At 40.3% G+C, this 11,027-nt stretch overlaps 1 long non-coding RNA gene and 1 pseudogene across 5 annotated transcripts in view; one reads left to right on the top strand and one right to left on the bottom strand.

Annotated features, from left to right (window-relative positions):
* The first annotated feature begins 1,409 nt into the window (after positions 1-1,409).
* Positions 1,410-11,027, top strand: part of LOC309643390 — a 2,123,356-nt gene continuing 2,113,738 nt past the window's right edge. Inside the window, exons 1-5 of one of the 4 annotated variants that reach the window (XR_014253690.1) lie at positions 1,410-2,026; positions 2,211-2,267; positions 8,236-8,409; positions 8,567-8,613; positions 9,297-9,380. This is a non-coding gene — a long non-coding RNA (uncharacterized lncRNA). Of the gene's footprint in view, positions 2,027-2,206; positions 2,268-3,703; positions 3,737-8,108; positions 8,410-8,566; positions 8,614-9,296; positions 9,381-11,027 lie in introns of those variants that run through there. The other 3 variants (XR_014253691.1, XR_014253692.1, XR_014253693.1) reach the window with 3 other exon arrangements.
* Positions 4,158-6,408, bottom strand: LOC309643387 (RING finger protein 11-like; annotated as a pseudogene). Its single transcript has 2 exons — positions 5,427-6,408; positions 4,158-5,212 (listed from the first exon to the last, which is right to left on the bottom strand). The product of its transcript is annotated as an RING finger protein 11-like (transcript).

Below are 11,027 nucleotides of genomic sequence, written 5' to 3'. Positions count from 1 at the left end.
CGGCTACAGCAGTGAAAAATGTGGTACCTATTGGTGTGCTCTCGGGGTTCTTGTACATGTAGCATAGATGACCTTTACAGTGTCCCTCCCACCTTCCCACCTGCATTAGGTGTTCTGTTTTTTTGTTTGTTTGTTTGTTTTTAATTTACGTTTATTGATTGATTGATTGATTGAACTTATTTATTCTACGTATTTATTTTTTTGGCTGCACTGGGTCCTCATTGGTGTGCACGGGCTTTCTCTAGTTGCGGCTAGCGGGGTCTACTCTTGGTTGCGGTGTGCGGGCTTCTCATCGCGGTGGCCTCTCTTGTTGCGGAGCATGGGCTGTAGGCGCGTGGGCTTCGGTAGTTGCGGCTCACGGGCTCTGGAATGCAGGCTCAGTCGTTGTGGCACATGCGCTTAGTTGCTGCACGGCATGTGGGATCTTCGCAGACCGGGGCTCGAAGCCGTGTCCCCTGCATTGGCAGGCGCCACCAGGGAAGCCCTAGCTGTTCTTATATAGAGTCTAAAAACAGAGAGCACTGAGAGAAGGTAGTGGTTATTAAAGGCTCAGGATCTAAATTCTACCTGTCTCTACACCCCTTCCCAGCTGTCGATTTGACCCCGTTTGTGAATGCCGACCTCATTCTTCAACTTTCTCTGCCGTTTGTATACTCACCTTGAAAACTTGTTTCTGTGATGCGTTGAGCAGACACAGGGTGGCAGATTGCAGAGGTGGAAGCTGGTGGTCGGATATTTGCGGGCTGAATCTCCTTCAGTCCCATTCCCATTTCTGGTTGCGCAGAGGCCCTACTTCCTGTGTATGACGCGGAGCCATAGGATTGCGGGCAGGAGCCAAGTTCTCCATACAGTGAAGACCCCAGTGTGCCTTGGTTATAGTAATATACCTGGCTTCCTTCCTGGTAGGGAAGTGACAGGCGGCTATGCCCCTGATTTGGAATCTGAGATGGTGCTCCCTGAGCAAGCCTGGCAGAAAGTGATGGATATAGAGGGACCATGTTATTGGCGTCTGAAGTTTTATCATACTGGGCTGCCATAAACATGGAGGAAGCAGCTGGGTGCCGGTCAGTGAGTGCCAGAGTAAAGTCTCCGAGTGAAGAGGAATTCTTTTCAGTGCTTCCTGTGATGTCCCACTCAAGAACAGCTAGATAGGAAGGAGCTGAAGTGGAGATCTGGCTGTGGTCAGTAACTCCAGGTAACATAGTCGTGCTAGAATGTTGGTAAAGGTAGGCACTACCCATGAGTGTCTGGAAAGAGGTACCGGTAGCCGATGCCGAACTGACGGCAGGAGCAGGGACTCTGGAGAAGTTGCAGACGCTTCGTGTTAGGGAAGTTGCATTGCTACAACAGATTTTTCAGCAACAGAGCAATCCAGCCAAGTTTATATTTTAGAGAGAGAACATCTTCCATATGGAGGATCAGTTGAAATAGAAGAGATTGTTAGAATTGTAGGGTGGTAGTAATCCAGGCAGGAGATGACGAATGCCAGACACCACCTAGTCACAGACATAGCTTTTGCAGCGATCAGCTACATGTTGTTGTTTTTTATTTACTCTCTCATATAATTTTTTTTAAGTCCTGGACCACAAAATACTGTGGCATAGTTGGAAAAATCTGAGACTCGATTCTAGTCTTTTTTCTGTTTGCCTGCTGTGCAGCTTGGGCTTACGTCTCGAGCCTTACTTTTTCATTGTGAAATAAGAACAGTGCTACTTAACCCGAGAACTCCACAGGCACATAAACCCGTGGCGTGTGAGGAGCAGTGAAGGAGAGAAGGAATGGAAGTGCTTTGGGGGACCCCAAGAGCCCTTCAGAAACCGTTTGTTCTTTTTATTATTGAGCATTAAAAGTGAAGGCATTCCATTTGTTTCACTCAGAAACAAATTCTGTTCTTCTGATAGCCTGTTTTTTTTTTCCACTCCCTTTTTCTGTAGTCAGATCAGTTCCTGATGGGCATTCTCCAGTCCACACTATTGCATCTGATTGGAGGCTATGCAAAATTTCCCAGAGACAATGAATTTTGACTGTATAGTAGTTAATTCTTTATAGTACGTTCCTGCAAAAACACTCTTTTCTTCAGAGTTTTTCCTTTTCAGGATAGTGGTAGTGTTGTGGTAACTAATAAAGGCTACTCTTGAGAAAATTGTCTAACTTGTTTTTAGTGTATCTACTTCGCTTACTTAATTCCATATTCCCTGTTTTCTAGACAGACTTCTTGGTGTCCACTGTACCCATGGTTTCAACAGGACTGGCTACCTCATGTGCAGGTGAGTTGCCAACCCCAAGAGGCAGAGCATGTTTAAATTGTTCTGTTTACAATAGTAATGTAAGCTAATGTAAGCTGAATGCAAAAAATGCAGTCAGAGAAGTGTATGAAGTGGAAGGCAATTTTGCCCCCTACTCAGATGTTACCACCAGTAATAATTTAGCACATATTTTTTCAGACGTAAAAAATGCAGATATAAGCATATACAATGGTCCCTTGGTATCTGCAGGGGGATTGGTTTTAGGACTCCCCATGGATCCGAAAATCCTCGGATGCTCAAGTCCCGTATGTAAAATGGTGTAGTACAGTCGGGCTTCCATATCTGCAGGTTATGGAACCGTTGGATATACAGAACTGACTGTACATGTGATTTAATGGTATAGTGTTTTAGACATTCTGGTTTATAATTTAATATATGGAGGACATCTTCCTCTGACAATATTTGGAGACCTCATTCTTATTTATTTATTATTCTTTTTTTTCCTCCAAATTTGCTTTATGTAGTTGGATATAAATAAATGAGCACAAACTTAAGCAAGATACATGTAACAATTTAATAGAACCTGATACTCTAATTCTTTCAGTGTTTCTCCAACTCATCATGGGGCTCGTAAGAAAAGTAACCAACATGGATACTACTACAGTTGAATGTCAAATCTTTAAGTGCTTATGACATACTAAATCCTTGTATAATGCACTTATGAAGAACCCTTCAAGGGACTTGTGTTTTGTATGTAGCAAAAAGTGTTAAGAGTCAAATATTCAACTCAATATAAAATAATAAGAAACACTTCTGATTTGTTAGGTTGAGATTGCTTCTCCTTTTACTAATGAATGATTTTTTTAGCTGTAATATCACTGAGCTGAACAAATATGTCACCTTGGAGTACATAAGGAAAAATAAACACATGCTAAATGGGTAAAACATTACAACTACATCTTTACTAGACCATCTCTACTAACGCTTCAGAAGCTTAGAGATTCAGAGTGTTCTTACGTTATGTGCAAGAAAAATAGAAAGAGAGAAATTCCTTCTTTTTTGAGATCACAGCTGTGAAGTCGTGATTATACAGATTCTTCATTTGTGTGCGAAACATGAAACACATTTCTCTAAATTCTCCCTGCTTAGAATTGTCAGTCAACTAGCAGGACTTTCCTTCCAAGAAACAGAGACTGAGATGTGTTTTATATAACTTCAATAACCTCAGCACTACCGTAAGAAGACATGCAGTATCCTTTTGCTGTGCTTCAAGACAACAGGGAAGGAGGTCACAGGAAAGAATAAATCAAAATTGTTACAACTGAGAAACTTTTCTCAGTTTAACCATGGTGCCACTTTCATTTTTACATAAGCATGGTGGCATAAGTCAAGCTCCATACATCAGAATTCTTAATATTTAAAATTTACCTTGACTTTTAATTATCACCATGTTAACCACCAAAATAATTTGACGAAACTCATAAGAAAGGGTAATGTTAAACCCCACTTTACTAGAGTTAGTTTCTGGACACATTAGCTCATTTTTTTTATAGAAGAGGGACAGTGAATCTCAGTTTGCCTACAAGCTAGGAGATCACTTTGAATTCTGCATTTCTTAACTGCAAACAGATACAGCACTTGTAACAGGTTATAACTGGTTTTCAGCTGGTTTTCAAGCACAGAGCCAGCCCCAACAGTAATAGTACACTATTTAAAAAGACCTAAGGCAATGAATTCCATTTCCAGTGGAAAGAAAGAATCGTATGGTCTTGGACAAACAATTCTGATGGTTCACTTAACAGTCACTTAGTAGTTCTTCCTTGCTCATAGAACTTTATGACTTTTTTGAGGAGTGAAGCATTCAGCTTGAGTGGATAAATCCTTGTTAGGCTAAGACAATCATTCTCATATCCCTCTTTGCCATGAATTGTCTTATGAATGGTCATATCAGTCTGTTTTGGCAAATGAGTAATTAAGGGAAGGCTGTTATTGTGCTTATGAGAATGATATTTTTCTCTGACAAAAGATAAATAGGCATTAGGAAAATGACCATTTGGGCTCTTTTTCTGCTTCCTCCTTGTTTTGTGAGAATATGATATTTGGTTTTACAGCAGCCATCTTGTGACCCTGAGATGATCATATGCCAATAATGACAAATGGTAGATTAGAAAGAACCAGCAAAGACAGAAAACAGCAACATCAGTAGTAACAACAATCACAGCAAAAGAACAATGGGACCTTAACTTGTAGAGTTCCTATAAAGTAAAAAATAAGTGCTCTATGTTTATTCTAAAACAAAAAAAGAACTATGCAAACCAGCTTAAAACTCCTTTTTTTGTGCCAGTGTTCTAAAATGTGGCTTTTAATAAAACCTTGACCCAAATGCCAGCAACTTCAGAAAAGAATTTGGGTAGGGGGAAGAAGAAAGTTATCTCACTTAGGAAAAACAACCACTATCTTTATCCTAATCTTTGACACACAATTGAAACATATATAGCTGCTGTAACACTTTACACAATTCCTATGTACTGGAGGAATAACAAGATCTAAATAACAATTATATTTTTCAACACGGGGTGAAGGCTTTACATAAAAATACCATCCTACTTTTTCCCCCTAAATTTCTAAAATATCACGTGCTTTTCCCCAACATCTGCAGCCGTTCAGGAATTTTTAGGAAACTTTCATGCATGATCTTAATTCCTAATCCCTGGCTCTTTGGGCTCAACGACAAAAGATCAAAACCACCAAAAATGATGGTTCACTTGAAGTCAGGTGAGAGACACTGGCTCAGTTAGTCTCGTAGGACAAAAGCAGTGCTGCATCAACTGTCTCCATGCAGGAGGGGCACGTGAAGGATCTCATCAGCCAGTCATCTGTACAGCCCAGGTGATCTGCATACACAGCAGAAATCAAATTGGGTTCTCATAAACAAAGTGCATCATACAGATCACACACTCCCCGATCTGTTTTTTAAATATTTGTTTTATTTTATTTATTCATTTATTTGGTTGCGCCGGGTCTTAATTGCAGTCGGTGGGCTCCTTAGTTGTGGCATGCAAACTCTTAGTTGCGGCATGGATGTGGGATCTAGTTCCCTGACCAGGGAACGAACCCGGGCCCCCTGCATTGGGAGTGTGGAGTCTTTAGCCGCTGCACCACCAGGGAAGTCCCCCGGATCCTTTTTTCTGATCCGTTTCTTCCAGGGTCATAAACTCCTTCAGGCTGATGCTGTATGAGGCCTATTCTTTGAGCTATCCTAATTTGCTCCTCTCAGCTGAGGTGCTAGGCGAGTCTGACTAGGTGTTGGATGAGAGACCAAAACTGGAACTTGATCCAGATATGGCAGCAGCAGCTCCTGATCCAGCTCCGTCCCCTTGCCAAAGCTAGCCCAGTCGGACTGAGACTTGTGAGGCAGGGAGATGTCATCCGAAGTGGGGGACTTAAGGCAGTTCCCCATCTTCCGGGACTTGAGTGTGTGATCTGTGTGCTGTTTTGACAGTCTCCCAACCTCATTCTTTTTTTTTTTTTTTTTTTTTTAATTAATTAGTTTATTTATTTATTTATTTTTGAATTTTTAAAATTTATTTATTTTTTATACAGCAGGTTCTTATTAGTTATCTGTTTTATACATATTAGTGTATATATGTCAATCCCAATCTCCCAATTCATCTCACCACCACCGGCCCCCGCCCTGCCCCGCTTTCCCCCCTTGATGTCCATACGTTTGTTCTCTACATCTGTGTCTCTATTTCTGCCTTGCAAACCGGTTCTTCTGTACCACTTTTCTAGATTCCACATATATGCATTAATATATAATATTTGTTTTTCTCTTTCTGACTTACTTCACTCTGTATGACAGTCTCTAGGTCCATCCACGTCTCTACAAATGACCCAAGTTCGTTCTTTTTTATCGCTGAGTAATATTCCATTGTATATGCGTACCACATCTTCTTTGTCCGTGCATCTGTCGATGGGCGTTTAGGTTGCTTCCGTGACCTAGCTATTGCGAATAGTGCTGCAGTGAACATTGGGGTGCATATGTCTTTTTGAATTATGGTTTTCTCTGGGTATATGCCCAGTAGTGGGATTGCTGGGTCATATGGTAATTCTATTTTTAGTTTTTAAGGAACCTGCATACTGTTCTCCATAGTGGCTGTATCAGTTTACATTCCCACCAGCAGTGCAAGAGGGTTCCCTTTCCTCACATCCTCTCCAGCATTTGCTGTTTGTAGATTCTCTGATGATGCCCATTCTAAGCGGTGTGAGGTGATACCTCATTGTAGTTTTGATTTGCATTTCTTTAATAATTAGTGATGTTGAGCAGCTTTTCGTGTGCCTCTTGGCCATCTGTATGTCTTCTTTGGAGAAATGTCTATTTAGGTCTTCTGCCCATTTTTTGATTGGGTTGTTTGTGTTTTTAATAGTGAGCTGCATGACCTATTTATATATTTTGGAGATTAATCCTTTGTCTGTTGATTGGTTTATTTATTATTTTTTTAAGGCTGCATTGTTCCTTTGCTTACTGATGAACATGTACAAGTCAGAAGTTTTTGATATTATAAAACGTCAAAGTAATGAACATTCCTGTGTGAACATCTTTGAATATATATGCTTTGTCTCAGTTAACTTCACTCAGAATGGGACTTCTGCATCAAGGAGTTTATGCCCTTATGCTTTTTGTGGGTGTTGCTACACTGTACCAATGTATGGTTGTTCGTGTAGGAAATACTTATTGAGCATCTGTTATGTTTAAGCACTGTGCTGGGTGCTAGCAAAAAGACTTGAGAAATTTTGTGAGTGAGGAGACTTGACCTGCCCTTTGTGAATTCTAGCAGTCCAGAGAGGGAATAGATATTCAAGTATCACACTCTGCATGTAGAATTACAACTCTGACAAGTGCCAAGGAGAGGGACATGGTACCATGAGAGCATATTTTAGGGAGGATTTGATCTCATCATGGAGATTAGAGAAGGTTTAGGGATGTTTCAGCTGATATCTGAAGGATGAGTAGGTATTAACCCGATAGGGACGTTGGGGAGAGATTTCTGAGCATAAGGAATAGCAAAAGACCCTATAAGAGGAAAGCATATGCTGTGTTGGAGGAACTGGCCAGGAAGGTGGGGCCGTTGGGGGAGCATGTCATTATAATGGAGCTGCAAGTGTGGGTAGGAGCTCGATCGTGCAGGCTTATGTTTAAGGTTTCAGACTTGAAGAGTAATAGAAAACCATTGAACTTTTTTTGTTGAAGGTGAGTGTGTGGAACATACCCAGTTGCATTTTCAACCTATCGTTTTGCTACCGAGTGGAGAATACACTGCAGGGAGAAAGAGTGGAAGCGAGGAAACAAGTTAGGAGACTTGTGTAGAAATTGGGCATAATGGTGGCTTGGACCAGGGTATGGTGGTCATTTTGGTGGAAAGATGTGGACAGATTCTAGAGGTATGTAGGCAGTATCATTGTCAGCACTGGTGGTGGGTTGAGGATGAGGGTGAGGGAGAAATAGCTGTCAGTGATGGTGATGCCTAAGTTTCTGGCTCCTATGGTTGGTTAGATGGGGTTTTTTAGATATGATGTTAATATTTGTCCTAATTTGTCTTTTGTTATTTGTTGGTTCTTGATGAATACTCTGTCATATTAAGTCTCCTGTTTTTAGTGTACAAAGCATTTTGACCGAAACTGACCCGTTGTATGTTATCAGATAACTTTTTAACATCTGCCAGTTTGGTCCTGTATTTTATTCTCTTTCATTTATTAATTAAATTGTTGTATTAATGTAAATAACTATATTAATAGATTTTCTAAAGTTGCGTTATCCTTGCATCCTTGGTCCTTGGAATAAAGCCTTTTTTTTTTTTTTTTTTTTTTTTTTTTTTGGCTGTGTTGGGTCTTTGTTTCTATGCGAGCGCTTTCCCTAGTTGCGGCAAGCGGGGGCCACTGTTCATCGCGGTGGGCGGGCCTCTCACTATCGCGGCCTCTCTTGTTGCAGAGCACAGGCTCCAGACGCGCAGGCTCAGTAGTTGTGGCTCACGGACCCAGTCGCTCCGGGGCATGTGCGATCTTCCCAGACCAGAGCTCGAATCCGTGTCCCGTGCATTGGCAGGCAGATTCTCAACACTGCGCCACCAGGGAAACTCCGGAATAAAGCCTTTTTGTAGTCATGGTATATATCATTCTTTAATAATTATTGATTAGATATGCTGATATTTTCTTAGGATTTTTCTATCTATATTTGTAAAGCACAATTGGACCCTTTTTTGTAAAAACTTGATTTTCTTTCCTTTTTATTTACAAATGACTCGAATTTTGTTGTTTTGTAGATATTTGATTGATGTAGAAGGCATGTGGCCAGATGATGCAATTGAATGTAAGTATAAGGGTTGTCACTACTTTTCCCTTGTTATAAAATTTGAAGGGAGAAATGTAAGGGAATTTCTCAAATTTTGGAAAAATAGAAAAGTCTGTAATTCATTTGTTCTGATATACGATAACCTTTTACCAAAAGTTTATAAAGGGATGTATCTGGAAATAGCAAGATATAATAGCCTGAATAATTAGTCAGTGGATTTCAGCATTTTTTTTCTTTTTTAAATTTATTTAATTAATTAATTTACTTTTGATATTATATCCACTGCCCCACCAAGGAAGTCCCTTTTTCTTCCTTCCTTCCTTCCTTTAAAGCTCCAAGTCATTTAAAATACATGACTTCTCACTAAAAATCTCCAGTTCATGTAACCAAGGGGTTTATAACTTCTCCTTTAAAAGTTATATTCCTGGGACTTCCCTGGTCGTCCAGTGGTGAAGACTCTGCGCTTCCAATGCAGCAGGCCTGGGTTCAGTCCCTAGTTGGGGAGCTAAGATCCCACGTGCTACGCAGCCAAAGAAATTTTTTTTAAAAGTTATATTCCTGTATTATTGAATTTAGTGGTTTAGTTTTTTTTTTAATGTTTAGAAGATTTCAGTTTCTTTACCAGGAACAAACAAAACGTAATGTAAAACTAGTTTTCCAGAAACGATTTCCATCATTCTCTTCTTCCCTTTCTCCTGCAGACTGGTGTTTTATCTTTACAAGTTCTCCATCATTCCATAAGAAAGCTGCTCGTCTTCTGGTTTCATAAGAGATGGTGAACAGTGGTAAAATATCGAGTTGACCGAAATTTCTAGAGTACACTTCAGGGAGCGAATGATGGGGTGGAATGTTGGGGCAGAGTGAGAGATACAGATTCTGGTGAGACTGAGAGTCATGCACAAAAATTACTGGGCTGTGGTGAAGGGAGAACAAAACTAAATCAGGTTCCTGCTGGTGGACAGGAAGCCAAAATGAAGAAGAATGGTGCGTAGCTGGGCAGTGTAATTAGGCCCCTAAGTGCTGTGTCTTCTGATAGTAATTATGAACAGAAACCAAATAATAGTTACTAATAACATGGAGGTGACCAATCCTTGAGAGCTGAGGCAGAGAGAAGGAAAGATGGCATTATGCCTTGTCTCTGGTTCCTTGAGTTTCCCAGGCTGGTTTGTGACCAATCTTGGGTGAAATCATAACTAAGTCATTTCTGCTAAGGTGATCAGCTTTCGTGGGGTCCTTTCTCTGCACTCTGTCCAATGATAAAGCCCACTGGTTTATGCCTCCTGGAAAACAGTTATTCCAAAGCAGTATAAGTGAAGCATTGATGAAACAGCCATGAAGAACATGTTTCCACATGGCCTCGCACCACCTTTTCAAAGTGCTGTAAAACTTTTTTCACCCAAAAATCAGTAACAGAAAAGGATTGGGATCAAATCCCGTACAGAGGTAGTGTAAGAAAAAAGAGAATAAGGAGCAGAATAGCATGTCTTCAGACAATAAAATCAAGTTGGAAAAGACAGGTCCACAAAACAGATCAAAACTGTAACCTATTATTTCAAAGTAGGCTAAAAGACGTTAGGAAAAACAATGCGAAAGATGAAAGAACATGGATCGAGGAGGGAATGGGAAGTTATTGTTTAGTGGCTATAGAGTCTCTGTTTGGGATGGTGAAAAAGTTCTGGAAATGGTAAATGCTGATAAATGCCACCTATGGGTGTTTGGTTTTAGTTGATCTTCTTCCATGAAAGGGTTTGGAGAGATTCAGAAACTATGCTGCTGCCTCCATCTTTCTGATGTCCTGCTCAATCTTTTGACATAATTATTTTGAATTTGCACAGTGGTGATGGTTGCACAGCATTGTGAATGTATTTAATGTCACTGAATTGTATACTTGAAAATGGTTGAAATAATAAATTTTGTTTTATGTATATTTTACCATAATAAAAAAAAGATGAAAGAACAGCATAAACCAGAATTAGGTAAGATGATAGAACTCAAGACAGAATTCAAAATAAAAGAAAAAAGTTTCAGAAGTGAGGACTAAATTTAAAATAATACAAGAGTGGGGACTTCCCTGGTTGTCCAGTGGTTAAGAATCCACCTTGCAATGCAGGGGATGCAGGTTCGGTCCCTGGTTGGGGAACTGAGATCCCACATGCTGCAGGGCAACTAAGCCCGCACGCCGCAACTACTGAGCCCACGTGCTCTGGAGCCCACGCGCCACAACTGGAGAGCCCACGAGCCGCAAGGAAGAGCCCACGCACTGCAACAAAGAGCCCACGTGCTGCAACTAATACCCGACACCTCCAAAAATAAATAAGTTAATTAATTAAATAAATTAAATAAAATAATACGAGTGAATGAACATAATGGATAATGCCTTAAGAGAAACAAACAAGAAGAGGAAAAAATTTTTTTAAATCTAAAAGAAGATA

This window comes from Balaenoptera physalus (assembly GCF_965194825.1).
Source record: "Balaenoptera physalus genome assembly, chromosome: 15".
Taxonomy (NCBI): domain Eukaryota; kingdom Metazoa; phylum Chordata; class Mammalia; order Artiodactyla; family Balaenopteridae; genus Balaenoptera; species Balaenoptera physalus.
The sequence above is the reverse complement of the archived record's forward strand: the minus strand, read 5'-3'. Positions and strand labels throughout refer to the sequence as shown.